Source organism: Delphinus delphis, chromosome 6 (assembly GCF_949987515.2).
Source record: "Delphinus delphis chromosome 6, mDelDel1.2, whole genome shotgun sequence".
In the NCBI taxonomy this organism is placed as follows: Eukaryota; Metazoa; Chordata; class Mammalia; order Artiodactyla; family Delphinidae; genus Delphinus; species Delphinus delphis.
In genome coordinates this window covers 42,553,026-42,570,369 of record NC_082688.1, presented here as the reverse complement: position 1 = coordinate 42,570,369, position 17,344 = coordinate 42,553,026, and the positions used below count along the sequence as shown (strand labels likewise).

General features: G+C 41.2%; 1 protein-coding gene across 2 annotated transcripts in view; it reads right to left on the bottom strand.

Moving 5' to 3' along the window:
• Positions 1 to 17,344, bottom strand: part of LOC132427280 (guanine nucleotide-binding protein subunit alpha-14) — a 194,919-nt gene that overhangs the window by 63,632 nt on the left and 113,943 nt on the right. The gene's annotated exons all lie outside the window — the stretch shown is intronic.

The window sequence follows — 17,344 nt, the reverse complement described above, 5'->3', positions numbered from 1 at the left end:
TGACGAAGGACAGACCACAGGCCATGAGTGGATCCACCCTTTCACTCCTTCGCCTCCACCCTCCTCCCCATTCTATCAAGCTTCCTGGCCATACAAGCGTCCAGGACACTGGATAAGACAAAGAAGAGTCCACAGACTGGTAGAGAAACGCTCACAGCTGTGAGGAATTACATGAGCAGAATTTTCTGGCACCTTGGCCTGAAATGAGGGGAGCAAATGTCAAGCATGTTCTAGATTGGAAAGAATAATAAGCAAAATGCTACTATGTGGGGAATTCCACAAACATATGGGAAACATAAGATGGTATTAAGGAAAGGCTAAGTAATTTAGTCACGTGGTTCCTCCCAAGCCCTTTCAGCCCTGCCACCTTTAAGCATCCCTGTCAGACCACTGCTCTGTTAAATAACATTTGTATTGTTCCCTGATTTCAAAAGCTCATTCCATTTTTCATCATTATAAAAGTTCACTGTAAAATTCTGGAAAATACCAGAAGAATGATTAAGAAATACAAAAACTTCACCATCACCAGAGAAGTCCACTGTTAACATTTTGGTAAATCTCCTTCAGTATTTTACGATTTATATATTACTTTTTTAAAAAACAAACTCATGACTGTATTGCAGAGAACTAAATATTGTGTTTTCTCCATTTAGACTGTGTACATCTTATGTTATTAAGTAGTCTGAAAATTTTTGAATGTTTTTAGTCTATTGTAAAGCAAAACATGCATACAAAAAGGGCTACATAACATATATGTACATTTAAAAAATAAGAATAAGGAAAATAAAATGAACATTCTGGAATATGATTCTTGCTGACTACATAGTATGTAACCCATGGATATGCCATAATTTAATCTTTCTCCTGTTAAATATTTAGGATCTATGCTCTTTGTGCCAATCTCTGATTATGTCTTTAGGATGAATTTTGGGGAGTGAACCTACACTGAGGGGAAGGGTATATAACCATTTTTTAATTCAAACTTTTTGTTTTGATATAACTGTAGATTCACATGTGGTTGTAAAAAAAAATAATACAGAGAGGTCCTGTGTATCCTTTACCCAGTTTCCTCCAACAACTAGGCTATCAAGACTAATACAGTCAAGATATAGAACATCTCCATCATCACAAAGATCCCTCATGTTGGGAGTTCCATGGTGTCCTGCTGGTTAGGATTCTGGGCTTTCACTGCCATGGCAAGGGTTCAATCCCTGGTCTGGGAACTGAGATCCCACAAGTCGCATGGCATGGCCAAAAAAAAAACCCTCACGTTGTCCTTTTATAGCCACAACCACTTTCATCCCGGCCCCATCCCATCCTGATGACTATTAATCTTTTTTCCACTTCTTAAAAACGAAAATGAACATATGGGACCTAATCAAACTTACAAGCTTTTGCCCAGCAAAGGGAACCATAAAATAATAAAAAGACAACCTACAGAATGGGAGAAAATATTTGCAAATGATCGAACTGACAAGGGCTTAATCTCCAAAATATACAAACAGCTCATACAACTCAACACAATCGAGAAATGGGCAGAAGAGTCTTCATAATAGACATTTCTCCAAAGAAAACATATAGATGGCCAGTAGGCACATGAAAAGATGCTCAACATCACGAACTATCAGAGAAATTCATATCAAAACTACCAAGAGGTACCACCTCACACCAGTCAGAATGGCCAACACTAAAAAGTCTACAAATAACAAATGCCAAAGAGGGTGTGGAGAAAAGGGAACACTCCTGCACTGTTGGTGGGAGAGTAAGTTGGTGCAGCCACTATGGAAAACAGTACGGAGGTTCCTCAGAAAACTAAAAATAGAATTACCATATGATCTAGCAATCCCACTCCTGGACATATACCCAGACAAAACTAGAATTCAAAAAAACATATGCACCCCTATGTTCACAGCAGCATTATTCACAATAGTCAAGACATGGAAACAACCTAAATGTCCACTGAGAGACGAATGATAAAGATCTGGTACATATATACAATGGAATACTACTCAGCCATAAAAAAGAACAAAATAATGCCACTTGCCGCAATACGGATGCCACTTAGTGTGATAATCTCTAGTTAAGTAAGTCAGAAAGAAAAAGACAAATACCATATGATATCACTTATATGTGGAATCTAAAATATGGCACAAATGAACCTATCTACAAAACAGAAACATACAGACACAGAGAACAGACTTGTGGTTGCCAAGGGGTGGGGGAGGGAGAGTGATGGACTGGGAATTTGAGGTTAGCAGATGCAAACTATTACATTTAGAATGGATAAACAACAAGGTCCTACTGTATAGCACAGGGAACTATATCCAATCTCCTGGGATAAACCACAATGGAAAAGAATTAAAAAAAAAGAATGTATACCTGTGTATAACTGAGTCACTTTGCTGTACAACAGAAATTAGTACAACACTGTAAATCAACTATACTTCAATTAAAAAAATAGAGAAGAATCTTTTTTCCATTAATGTAAGTATGTCATTTCAAGAACACTATATAAGCAGAATCATATAGCATGTAACCTTTTAGGATTGGCCTTATTCACCCAGCATATCAACAGGTCCTTCCTATTTACTGCTGAGTAGTATTCCATGGTATAGATGCACCACAGTTTAACCATGCACCTGAGAAAGATATCTGGGTTGTTTCCAGTTTGGGGCTAGTACAAATAAAGTGGCTATGAACATTTGCATGAAAGCTTTTGTGTGAACATAGTTTTCATTTCTCTGGGATGAATGTCCAGGAGGGCAATTGCTGGGTTGTATGGTCATACTAATTTAAGACACTGCCAAACTGCTTTCCGGAGTAGCTGTACCATTTTACCTTCCCGTGAGCAGTGTGTGAGTGATCCAGTTTCTCCACATTTTCCCCAGCATTTGGTGTTGTCACTACTTTTTATTTTAACCATTCTGACGAGATATCTCATTGTGATTTTTTTTTTTTTTTTGCGGTACACAGGCCTCTCACTGCCGTGGCCTCTCCCGTTGCAGAGCACAGGCTCCGGACACGCAGGCTCAGCGGCCATGGCTCACGGGCCCAGCCGCTCCGCGGCATGTGGGATCTTCCCGGACCGGGGCACGAACCCGTGTCCCCTGCATCGGCAGGCGGACTCTCAACCACTGAGCCACCAGGGAAGCCCTCGTTGTGATTTTAATTTGCTCTTCCCTAACGGCTAATGATGTTGAACAGCATTTCATGGGCTTATCTATCATCTGTATGTCTTCTTCAGTGAAATGTCTCTTTACGTCTTTTGTCTATTTTCTAATTGGATTGCTTATTTATTTATTTTTTTTAGTGCTGAGTGAGAGTTTTTAAAACTTTCTAGTGCCAGTCTTTTGTCGGATATATGGTTCGAAAATATTCTCTGTTTGTAGGTTGTGTTTTCATCCTTTTAACATGATGTTAAAGTCTACTTTCTCTTTGTTGCTCAGACTGTGTAATTTCTATTATTCTATATTCTAGTTCACGGCGTCTTCCCCTGTCTCATCCATGCTGCTGTTGAGCCGATCACTGAGTATTTTGTTTTGGTTACTGTATTCTGTAGTTCTAAAATTTCCATTTGGTTCTTCTTGATACCTTTATTTCGTTGTTGTTGAATCTTTGTTTCTAGCATGTTCGTAATTGCTCATTGATGTCTTTTGATCTTGGCTGCTTTAAAATCTTGTCATCATGATACCAACATCTCAGGCACCTTGGTGTTGACATAAACTGTCTTCTTCATTCAGTTTGAGATCTTCGAGATGCTTGGCATGATGAATGATTTTCAATTAACCTGGACATTTTGCATATTATATGACGAGACTCTGAATTCTGTTTTAACGGGTGCACCCTGCTCTGGCAATGGAGGTGGCCAGGGCTCCTTGATAATGCAGGGTAAGGATGGGAGTCCCAGCTCCCTCCTGACCTCCACTGACACTTCTCTGCTGGGAGAGCTAGCAGAGACTCATTACTGATCCCCGTGTGATCTCCACCTACACCACCGCTGGGAGGGGTGGCCTTGTTACTCCTTGTATTAACCATGCCTTTCATTTTATGGTACTTTGACTTCTTAGGGCCTTGCTGACCTGGGAGGAACGCCCCCCCCGCCCCCAGAGCTAGTCAATTCCTAGAGAAAATAAATCACTCCCCTGTGAGAGCAACTTTCATATATAAGCCAACAAATCCAGAGCCCAAATCTACAATCACCTCCTATACTGGGCTCTTATACATTGGGACTCTGTTCCTCTGCTCTAAATACCCCAGGACCAGGTATCAGGCAACTCAGAACAACCCCTACACAGCCCAGCAGAAATTATTCAAACTAGCCAATCCTTAACCTACTTCCCCTGCCTCTTCCATTCCTTTGCATGGAAACCACAATAAAGACTCTTACCAAATTTTCTCCTGCTCCTTCTGCCTCCTGACCCACCCCGGTGATTCCCTGTGTGGCCCTGCTTGGTGTGGTGTGCCTCCTGTTTCTAGGGAACTGTCATTATAAACTTCTCCCTTCATGAATCATATCTGTATCTGCATGTCTTGCCACACCTGATTAAAACAAATCTCAGCTACCCTGAAAACACAGCTGGGCAGTGATAAAAGTCCTGAATCTCCACTTGGCCTGTTATGACATCAACCCAGTGGGAGAGGAAGGGCCCCTTGTTACCTCCCTGCGGGGATGTAAGTCCTGGCTTTCTCTGACACTGTCCCAGCCAAGAGGTTGGGGCATCTTGTTACAGCCTGGTGAGGGTGGATGTCTCAGTTCCCCTCTGACCTTTTGCTGGCATGAACCACAGTTTTTTATGCTGTTTGGCTGGAGTAGAGTGGCTATTGCTTTGAAGTTTTCTGTCTTGTTAGGCGGACTTTTCCTGGTCTTTGGCTAGAGAGAGCAGCGTTGCTGGGGGCTTTTTCATCTGTGCCTGTTGCATTGTGAAGTTACTGCCACCTTCAGACCCAAGTCTGAAATACATGAGGCAATATGGAAACCCAGGGAACTCTCCACTTAGTTCTTCCTTGGGTCCTGAGGTCTCTGCTAGCCTTCCTTCTTCTCACTGCCTTTTAGAGTCTTCTTATATTTATTCTACACATAACGTCCAGGGCTTTAAGTTGTACTTAACAGGAGGAATAGGGAAAAATACGTCTACTACATTTTTCTAGAAGCAGAAGTCCCCATTTTTTTTAATTAATTTTTTTTAATTAAAAAATTTTTGGCTGTGTTGGATCTTTGTTGCTGTGCGCAGGCTTTCTCTAGTTGCGGCGAGCGGGGGCTACTCTGCGTTGCGGTGCGCGGGCTTCTCATGGCGGTGGCTTCTCTTGTTGCGGAGCACAGGCTCTAGGCACGTGAGCTTCAGTAGTTGTGGCTCGCAGGCTCTACAGCGCAGGCTCAGTAGTTGTGGCGCACGGGCTTAGCTGCTCCGCAGCATGTGGGATCTTCCCAGACCAGGGCTCAAACCCGTGTCCCCTGCATTGGCAGGCGTATTCTTAACCTCTGCACCACCAGGAAAGTCCCCCCATTCGTTTTTTTTTTTTTTTTTTTTTTGCTGTACGCAGGCCTGTCACTGTGTGGCCCCTCCGGACGCACAGGCTCAGCGGCCATGGCTCACGGGCCCAGCCGCTCCGCGGCATGTGGGATCTTCCTGGACCGGGGCACGAACCCGTGTCCCCTGCATCGGCAGGCGGACTCTCAACCACTGCACCACCAGGGAAGCCCCCCCCATTCGTTTTTAATGCACAAACATGACAGGACCTGTTCTGAATGCCGGTCTTAATGGGTTAACCAACTGTTTCCATCAGAGTGTGATGAATACCAGTCCTCATGGGTTGATCCTCAAGGAGTTTTAGGGAGAGCAAATGATGTAAAAGGTAAGGAGCCTGGATAGGAGGCACCCAATAAATGCTTTCATACCGAGTGAACCATTTCTGTACCCTGATTTCAAAAGCTTCAACTGAACGTCCCACAGAAATATAGAGGAACTTGCTAAATGAAAATTGACTTTAGGAAATATGTCACGTTAATGTCCCTCCCCGTTTCCCCAATCCTCTGGACAGGAGCTATGTGTTTGCATTGATTTCTAAAAATGTTCTGTGGAAATATAACAAATACCTAACTTGACTGAGTAAGTACACAAAGATATTTACATCCCACACAAGCCAGGACACCAGGATTCCAGGGCAGAAGGCAATGGACAGGGTGTGTATAAAATCAAGTACGCAGTCGCCCCTGTCGAGACGCTATCACCTCTCTACTCATTCTGGCCCCAAACTACCCATTCCAACAGCCTTCATCACCTACTTTCGTTAAGTTTCCATCTAAGAATTGAGAATTTAAACAACTCCCATCACAGCCAACTTAAGCTATGAGTAATGGAAACAAATCTTTTTCACCACCTTCCATCAGAAATTCTTTGCAAGGGCCCTATAAACACTGTCATTTTTTAAAGGCCTTAAATATCTGATCACTTCCTTGAGACTATACAAACCAGAGCTTCGTTTCCTGAGGCCTGCTTTCACGGGGAAGCTGCTTCCCGTAGGCCTTCAGCTTGTAGGGCAACCTTGTCAAGACCACACAGAGCCCTCTTCTGCAGGCCAAAAGCAGAAATGGTTCAAGAGGAAAAATCTCCTGAGAAGACTCGTTACCGTGACCAGGTTTGCAGCTTGTTCCTAACCAAAAGAAACAGCCTGCAGAAGTATGATCTCCCTCCGGCTTGTTTTTAAATGGGAAACAAGCCCACATTTAATCCAACTGACTGTGCCCCCTGTTGAGGAAGGCCATGGCGTTATTGAGCTATGGAGTTCAGGTAGTCTGCTCTACTCAAAACGAATTCACTGGGTCATCTCAAGGGAAAAGTCCTCAATCATCTGTACTTGCCCTTGCCTGAGCTAATGTAGATTTAAGGTACGGATCCAAACAGGGGAATCTCAAGTGGGAACCTCTCCCTGAGAAGCAGGCTTCTGATAAATGGATCATCACTAAGTAACCCATGTCTGCTCTTACAGAGAATAAGTCTGGCCAAGGATACACCTTCGTGAACAGACTGAATTTGAGGGCATAAGTAGACCCAGCCAGATGAATAAAGAATACATATTTACAATGAGGATCTTTTGAAAGTGCAGGCTGAAAAAGAAACTATTTTAACGTTTGTATTTGCTATCTTGCAAACTCTTTAAATAAACGTGGTGAAGCTTCTTTGAATAACAATATGAGTAATAAAAGCATGAATTACCCCAAAGCCAAGCCAAGTCTCGGTCACCTTTCCCCCTTTCTGGTTACATTTCGCACAGAGCTCAGACCAGGGCTCGCCGTGCTATGTTGTAAAGTACTAGTCTACATGGCTGGCTCTATCCTCCTCCTGTATCTCCCTGATGACTTAGGCAGGACTGAGTCGTAATTCATCTTTGTACTCTGAGGATACAGCAGTGTCTGAATAAAACTCATGAAATGAATAAATGGATGTGTGAATGAATCAATGAATCAAGGAGGAATAAATTAGCAGATTCTGAGCCACACCTTGTTTGCTGATCAGAGATTCCCATGAACGACAAAGAGTGACATGAACTGAGACTTGGTTTTCCAACAGGGAGAAAGAACTACCGTTACAGCAAGGCACCACCATTTTTGCCTTATTTTTATATAAAAACTTACTTTATATAAAACAGCTGTTTATGGATGTATGGCATGCTGGCAAAACAACATCCCTCCTTCCTTTCTTTTTTCCTTTGGCCTTGGATGAAAATAGTACTAACTGGCAGAAATGTAATGAGATGTTTAGGAATTATGTAATGCTAATAACTCTTAGGGAATTTAAAATTTTCTAGGAGCCATTAAAATTTTTTAAAAAGAAATTAATGAAATTTTAAAAACTCAATACATTCAAAACATCAACATATAATCAATGTAAAGAATTATTGAGATATTTTAATTTCTTATATTTATACTATCTTTGAAATCCAGTGTATATTTTACATTTACAGCACATCTTGATTCAAACTGGCTACATTTCAAGGACTCAGTAGCCACATGGGGCTAGTGGCTACCATATCGGACAGCAAAGGGTTAGAAACATATTTTGTGCTCATCGGCAGCAACTCCCTCTTGTTTGGGTTTCTGATGTCACTCACTTCCTCCTCCCGTCTCACAACTCTTAATCATTTACCCTGACATTATCAGAGTGGATACAGATGTGTCATTTCTTACGTCACCTGAACTAGTTTTTGCAAGTGTATAGGGCACAAATTTGAAATGGAAAAAACAAAAAACCCAAAGCAGCTTTTGCACTCATATCATAGTTGAAGAGGTGAAGTTCAGAGTCATGAGGTATCTATAGTCACAGGGCTAGTAGGTCTCAGGCTGTAACTAAAAGATAGGTCTTGGGACACTTGTTCCACAGTGTCTATACTTCCATCTCACCATCTCTCTTAGAATACTTCATAGCAGGGAAAAACAGCTTGTTTGAGAGTTAAATAATGAAGAAAAAGAATTTCTTGTTTCAATATGCTTACCCAACTCCTACACAAAAGGCCACATGGCTTGCTGGGGTGAGGAAGAGGTTAGGTCTCAAAAGGAAGTTATTTCCCCAACTTGAAAGAGGTATTTGGTTCTCTTCCAAAGCCAGGAGAACCTTTTAAAAATAAATCAATTCCTCGTTTCAAGAACAACCATGTAGAGCATGAATGCTGGATCGAATGCCACGTCTGAGAAAATGTCACCATCAAAGCCAAATGTAGCAACTGAACTCTCCACACAGGATAAAATCTTATCGGAATTCATAAAAAACAGCTGTCTTTCCCTCTATTTTCCTTGAGTCTAACCTTATGTACTATTTCTTGTTTAAGTAAACATACAAAGCATTTACTCCCAAAGTCAGAAAAGCAGATTCTTTTTTTAAAAGAATTAATTTGGCTCTCTCTGCCCAATTCTTACCTCTTCTATACCTCACTCTTATTCAGTGGGTTTAGCCATGTGAAAATTTTAAATGTTGAAAAGCTCTCTTGTTCTTTCTTTCTCTCTCCTCCACCTGCTGCTCTCTCGCTCTCCCCTACCTCTCTTTCTCCTTTTTAATCTCTACCAGTACCACCGTGATCGCAATCTCACCCTCCCCACCCAGTAAGAAAAGAAGGAAAATAGGTCCAGAAAATGCATTTAGCACTGCTAGGAATCCGAAGATGTGAATTTTATTCTTTAGTTTTTAAAATGATTTGTGGTATCGGTGTGATAAATCTGAAACTATTTTGGTTACTGAAGAATCGAGCAGGGGGACTTCCCTGGCGGTCCAGTGGTTAAGACTTCACCTTTCAATGCAGGGGGTGCAGGTTCGATCCCTGTTCGGGGAGCTAGGATCCCACATGCCTCGGGGCCGGGAAACCAAAACATAAAACGGAGGCAGTGCTGTAACAAATTCCATAAAGGCTTAAAAAAATGGTCCACATCAAAAATCTTAAAAAAAAAAAAAATAGAGCAAATGAGTAAATATGCTGGTATTGTTGGGAATCAGAGTTGTTACTATGGGAGAAGAGAGATAAACATGAGGTGAGGTGGGGAAAATGTGGTATTGGATTTCAATCGGAGACTAATGATTAATAAGTCTGAATGGATTTATATGTGCGTGTACATGTGCGTGTGTGTATACGTGCTGGGTATGTGTGCATGAACACGTGTATGTGTGTATGTCTATGTTCTCCAGACTCTGTCCACCGAAGGGCGAGAAACATATGACAACCAAGTAGTGATGAGCCAACCTAGCATCCAGATCTTGGTTTCTGTAATTGGAACCAGGTCTCCTTAGGGAAATGGCCATGTCCAGGAGGGAATAGGAATAGCTTGAAGGGGTTCCTGGTGGCCAGTTTCCAACATCAAAATGAGTAATTATAATATATTGGAAGAAAAAGGAGTAAACGAGAATCTACTGAGGGGTTTTCGTGATAAAATATACGTAACATTAAATTTACCAGATTAACTGTTTAAGTGTACAGTTCAGTGGCATCAAGTACATTCACCTTGTTGTCCAACCATCACCATCACCTACCTCCAGAACTTTCTCATCTTTGTAAGCCAAAACTCTGTACCTATTAAACAATAACTCCTCATTTCCACCTTCCCCCGGCCCTGACAACTACCATCCTATTTCCTGTCTCTATAAATTTGACTACCCCAGGTACCTCATATAAGGAAAATCATACAATATTTGATTTTTTGCATCAGTTTATTTCACTCAGCATAACATGTTCAAGGGTCATCTATATTGTAGCACGTGTCAGAATTCCATTCCTTTTTAAGGCTGCATAATATCCCATTGTATGTATATGCCACATTTTGTTTATCCTCTCATCTGTGGATGGACACGTGTGTTGCTCTCACCTTTTGGCTACTGCGAATAATGCTGCCATGAACATACAAGTATGTGAGTCCCTGTTTCCGATTCTTTTGGGTATATACCCTGAAGCGTAATTGCTGGGTCATATGATAATTGTCTAATTTTTTGAGGCTTAATGAATTTTTAAAAAGAGGAAGAAGGAATACTTTCTCTACAGAAAATCACTAGTTAATAAGTGTAAGAAACATGGCCATTAAAAATCATCATTTTGCATTCATCTATGGAAAGGATCTTACTGGCAAGGATCACCAGAGGATGCTAATGGGTGGAGAACAGGATGTCCACACAGTGGCAAGTGTCACCCTTCAGATTACTTATTAACCTCAAGGCGAGGGATACGTTCACAATGGCGAGATCTGACAGGAGCCATGTTATCCAAGTGATCAAAACTGAGCATCAACAACAGTGGGACAAACTGGCATTAGGTGGCTGTTAAAGTGCCCAATGGGGAGGACACATCACCACATAGTATTCTTTGTTTTCTAATGACAGTTTCATTGAGATACAATTCACATAGCATACACATATCATTCACAACTTAAAGTGCACAATTCAATGGTAATTTTTTAGTATCTCCACAGAACTGTGCATCCATCACTACGATTTTTAGAATATTTTAACCACCCCCCAAAGAAACCACACACCCGTTAGCAGTCGCTCTCCATTTCCCCCAATTCCCCCACCCCTGGACAACCACAGATCTCTCTCTCTCTCTCTGGATTTGCCTATTCTGGAAATTTCAAATGAATGGCATTCTATAAAAGGTGGCTTTTTGTGACTGGCTTCTTTCACATAGCATAACGTTTGCATGCTTACTGTAGCACACATCAGTACTTCATTCCTTTTTTTTTTTTTTTTTTCTTTTTTTCGTTACGTGGGCCTCTCACTGTTGTGGCCTCTCCCGTTGCAGAGCAGAGCACAGGCTCTGGACGCGCAGGCTCAGCGGCCATGGCCCACGGGCCCAGCCGCTCCGCGGCACGTGGGATCCTCCCAGACCAGGGCACGAACCCGTATCCCCTGCATCGGCAGGCGGACTCTCAACCACTGAGCCACCAGGGAAGCCCAGTACTTCATTCCTTTTTATTGCCAAGTAATATTCTGTTATATGGATATGCCACATTTTACTTATCCACTCATTTGTGTGGAACATTCGTGCTATCTCTCCCTTTTTTCTCTATTATGAATAATGCTGCTATGAACATGTATTTACAGGTCTTTGTGTGAACATATGTTTTCAATTCTCTTGGGGTATATACCTAAGAGAGGAATTGTTGGGTGATATGGAACTCTGTTTTAACCTTTTGAGGAGCTGCCTCTCTTCCAAGGTGGCTGCACCATTTTACAGCCAAAATGTTTAAATCTAATAAGAAAACAAAAATACAAATCCTGATTGTGGGACATTCTATAAGACAACTGGCCTAGAGCCTTTAAACTGTCAGTGTCACTCAAGACAAAAATTAAAAGGTAGGGGGGAAAAAAAAGGTAGGGGGATGCTGTAATTTAAAGGAGAATAAGGATGATGGCTAAATGTAATGCTTGATTCCTTCCTGGGTTAAGAAAGAGAGGCTATAAAGGACAGCTTGGGGGCACATGGAGACATTTGAATATGCATTTTATATATAATATTAAAGCTACAAAGTGCACTTCCCTGAGTGTGCTAATGCGATTGTGGTTATACAGGAGAATGGCCTGGTTCTGAGGAGACTCTGGTGGAAGTATTTAAGGGTGACATCTCGATCCCTGAAGCTGACTTTTACTTACATAAAGTAAGTGTGTGTGTGTGTGTGTGTGTGTGTGTGTGTGTATACATGTGGGAAAAAAGTAGGGAGAGAGAGAGAGGGAGAGGGAAAGGGAGGGAGGGAGGGAAAGAAAGAGGGAAAGTATCACAAAATATTAACAACTGGCAGTGAGTATATGAGTGTTCATTGTGCTATTCTTTCAACATTTTTCTAGTTGTGAAATCTTTTAAAAATTTCAGAGGAAAAAAAAAATTTCAGAGGAAAAGTTATTTGAAAAGCACAGAATAAAATAATGCCCCAATCTACATAAAGCATGAACTGAAAAATAAGGAGAGAGAGTGCTTTTCAGACACCTCCTCAATTCATGATCTTCACTTCTGACAAGGAGATGTTTCAAACCTCAGAACCTCACTTGAAGCCTCATGTTTAGAGCCCTGCTACACTGACATAAAACAGAACCCTACTGAGATTCTTTCCAGTCCTTCTAACCTGCCTTGGGCACATCACTTAAACTCTTTAGACTTCAGTTCTCTAAACTATCAAGAAATAGAAAAGATCTGGGTTGACCTAGAGGACACTTGACCATTCTTTCAAGCTCTGAAATTCTCTGACTCTATAATCATACTTCTCAAGTAGGATTCAGGATCAATCTCCCTTCGAATATATTCTCATTCGGTTGACATTTTAGGGCTTTTGCTTCATCAGAGCTTTAGATGAAATGAGCACTTTATTTCAATATTAACCAGGAATGTTTAATCACATTTAAACAGATGAGCCTGAACACAGTAAGGATATCCCTCAGTCCTTATGCCAAAGCACACTGTTCTCACATGGGTCCTGTTGCACATTTAGGTTCGGTTCCCAGTTGATGGCCTCTGGGCATCTCACCAAGGAGTGAGCCTCCACGACCCAAGATGCCCCTGGGACAGCCAGGCAGACAGAGATGGAATGTTTCCTTTGGCCTTTTCTATATCAGGCTCCTAGGATATAATTAGGAGGTAGCTCTCAGAGCAGACAGAAGTTAAGTTGAAAAGTGTCTACGGAGAGAAGAGGGAGAGAACAGAGGAGACATCTTGTCTGGAGATGCTCTAGGATTCAAAGATTACATGATAAGTGATGAAGCAGTCCAGCCCTTGGGGAGTAGCGGAGATGGTCTCAGAACCAGCCAAAGTCAGCAAAGGGCCAAACTGTCTCCATATTAGTGGAGTTGAACCTCAAGCTCCAAGATCACAGGGCACTAGACATTTTCTTATCTCAAAAAAAAAGTTTATTTTTTAAGGCAGGAGAGAATAGAGCTTAAAGGAATCTTCCCAAGCTGACCATAACCTTTTGAAATCCCAGAATGTCCTCACTTTGCTATTCTCCAGTTCTAAGATGGATCCTCCATGCCTCTATCATTCAAAAATGTACAGATCCACCAGTCCAGTTCCCTCATTTTACAAACAAGAAATCAGGTTGAAAGAGGCCAGTAACTTGTCCAAGTTATCCAGCTCATTAGCCACAAAGGCACAGTTTCTTTGCTTCTTTGCTCCCTAGAACAGACCTTACTCTTAGACCCCAAGAGTGGCAGTCAAAGTGTCCATAAAGTTGCACAGAAAACAGAAGATGCACGTTCTCTGTATGGGTCCCATAAGCCAGCTCACTGAAGGTGCTGGGAATCAGGGACCGCTCTTCACTGAGACAGAGAACTTGCAGGTGCAGCAAGTGTGTGTGCCTTTTGGGGGAGATGAGAGAGCTCATGTTCACAGCCCTCCTCTTTCTCCTCCTGTGATTTTTCCAACTGAATTAAACCGAGCTCATGGGCAGATCTGGAAGTCTGAATAGACTGGGGTAAAGCGAGTTAAAACACATAACTGCACTTGAGATATAATCCAGGGAGAATATCAAAGCCAAAATGAGCCCCGTTTACGCCACTATCAGAATATATTCTTCAGATTTTATTTGATCTTTCCTGACTCTCTGGCACTGGTTCGAAGGCCACTGTTATGTTTTGATTGTTTCAATTTGCAAAATAAATTTGAAATCATCTCTGGCTTGTTCAGTTCTCTCATCTAGGGAAATAAAATTTAAAAATATATTCTCCAAGCAACCGTTTCAAATCCACTTAACAGAAAGCTCTCCAATCCTTAAACTTCATCCAACAGATGTACTAACATCCTGATATTTCTGTGTTTTTTTAATTGCATGACCCCTTTGTATAAATACGGATAGAGATAAGACTGATAGTTGTGTAAGCTGGTTGGATTCCACCCAGGGAACAAGGAATTAATGAGAGTGGTCAGATAGAGAGATTTCGAGACGGAGAACCCTCCTTTCACATCCTTTACTGCTTTCATAATTAACTGTAAGTGATGACCTAGGACCTCCCACTGCACATGGCCTTATATGACCACAGAGAAGCTCGAAGCATAGAGGTTAACAGCCTGGGAAGGTGACTGGGTTCAGCTTCCAGCTCTGACACACAACACCTGCATGATCTTGGGGACATCATTTAACCTCCATAAACCTCAGTTTCCAAATCTCTGAAGTGGGAGCAACTGAGAGCACCTATACTGAAGAACTGCTTAATATAAAAGGGTATATCTTTCAACACCCATTTATGATAAAAACCCTGGAGAAAGTAGGCATAGAGGGAATTTTCCTCAACATAATAAAGGCCATATATGACAAACCCACACCCAACATCGTCCTCAATGGTGAAAAATTGAAAGCATTTCCACTAAGATCAGGAACAAGACAAGGTTGCCCACTCTCACCACTCTTATTCAACATAGTTTTGGAAGTTTTAGCCACAGCAATCAGAGAAGAAAAGGAAATAAAAGGAATCCAAATCGGAAAAGAAGAAGTAAAGCTGTCACTGTTTGCAGATGACATGATACTATACATAGAGAATCCTAAAAATACTACTAGAGCTAATCAATGAATTTAGTAAAGTAGCAGGATACAAAATTAATGCACAGAAATCTCTGGCATTCCTATACACTAATGATGAAAAATCTGAAAGTGAAATTAAGAAAACACTCCCATTTACCATTGCAACAAAAAGAATAAAATATCTAGGAATAAACCTACCTAAGGAGACAAAAGACCTGTATGCAGAAAATTATAAGACACTGATGAAAGAAATTAAAGATGAAACAAATAGATGGAGAGATATACCATGTTCTTGGATTAGAAGAATCAACATTGTGAAAATGACTCTCCTACCCAAAGCAATATACAGATTCAATGCAGTCCCTGTCAAACTACCAATGGCATTTTTCACAGACTAGAACAAAAAATTTCACAATTTGTATGGAAACACAAAAGACACCGAATAGCCAAAGCAATCTTGAAAACGAAAAACGGAGCTGGAGGAATCAGGCTCCCTGACTTCAGACTATACTACAAAGCTACAGTAATCAAGACAGTATGATACTGGCACAAAAACAGAAAGATAGATCAATGGAACAGGATAGAAAGCCCAGAGATAAACCCATGCACATATGGTCACCTTATCTTTGATAAAGGAGGCAGGAATGTACAGTGGAGAAAGAACAGCCTCTTCAATAAGTGGTGCTGGGAAAACTGGACAGGTACATGTACAAGTATGAGATTAGATCACTCCCTAACACCATACACAAAAATAAGCTCCAAATGGATTAAAGACCTAAATGTAAGGCCAGAAACTATCAAACTCTTAGAGGAAAACATAGGCAGAACACTCTATGACATAAATCACAGCAAGATCCTTTTTGACCCACCTCCTAGAGAAATGGAAATAAAAACAAAAATAAACAAATGGGACCTAATGAAACTTCAAAGCTTTTGCACAGCAAAGGAAACCATAAACAAGACCAAAAGACAACCCCCAGAATGGGAGAAAATATTTGCAAATGAAGCAACTGACAAAGGATTAATCTCCAAAATTTATAAGCAGCTCATGCAGCTCAATAACAAAAAAACAAAAAACCCAATCCAAAAATGGGCAGAACACCTAAATAGACATTTCTCCAAAGAAGATATATAGACTGCCAACAAACACATGAAAGCATGCTCAACTTCATGAATCATTAGAGAAATGCAAATCAAAACTACAATGAGATATCATCTCACACCAGTCAGAATGGCCATCATCAAAAAATCTAGAAACAATAAATGCTGGAGAGGGTGTGGAGAAAAGGGAACCCTCTTGCACTGTTGGTGGGAATGTAAATTGATACAGCCACTGTGGAGAATATTATGGAGGTTCCTTAAAAAACTACAAATAGAACTACCATATGACCCAGCAATCCCACTACTGGGCATATACCCTGAGAAAACCATAATTCAAAAAGAGTCACGTACCAAAATGTTCATTGCAGCTCTATTTACAACAGCCCGGAGATGGAAACAACCTAAGTGTCCATCATCGGATGAATGGATAAAGAAGATGTGGCACATGTATACAATGGAATATTACTCAGCCATAAAAAGAAACGAAATTGAGCTATTTGTAATGAGGCGGATAGATCTAGAGTCTGTCATACAGAGTGAAGTAAGTCAGAAAGAGAAAGACAAATACGGTATGCTAACACATATATATGGAATTTAAGAAAAAAAAATGTCATGAAGAACCTAGGGGTAAGACAGGAATAAAGACACAGAAGTACTAGAGAATGGACTTGAGGATATGGGGAGGCGGAAGGGTAAGCGGTGACAAAGTGAGAGAGTGGCATGGACATATATACACTACCAAACGTAAAACAGATAGCTAGTGGGAAGCAGCCGCATGTGACCACCTAGAGGGGTGAGATAGGGAGGGTGGGAGGGAGGGAGACGCAAGAGGGAAGAGATATGGGAACGTATGTATATGTATAACTGATTCACTTTGTTATAAAGCAGAAACTAACACACCATTGTAAAGCAATTATACTCCAATAAAAAAATAAATACATTTAGATAAATTTTTTTTTTAAAAAAAGGGTATATCTTCAATAAAACCTAGCACAGATTCACACTCACTTTAGTGTCCACAAGTATATAGAGTCCCCGCCCTTAGGGAGCTAACTAAGCACGGAAGAGAGGGCCTGTGACACATTCTATGACACCGGTGAGACACCTGCCACTCTCCACGTGGAGGTATATCAGCAGAGTAACACTCCCGGCCTCTGCCCCTTCCTCTCTTCTATGCTGTTAGAGGCCTGCCCCTGTGGATGAGGCCTGGGATCTCCCAGAGCTAATGATGACCTTATGGGTCAGTCTATCACATTCTGGATTCAGTAT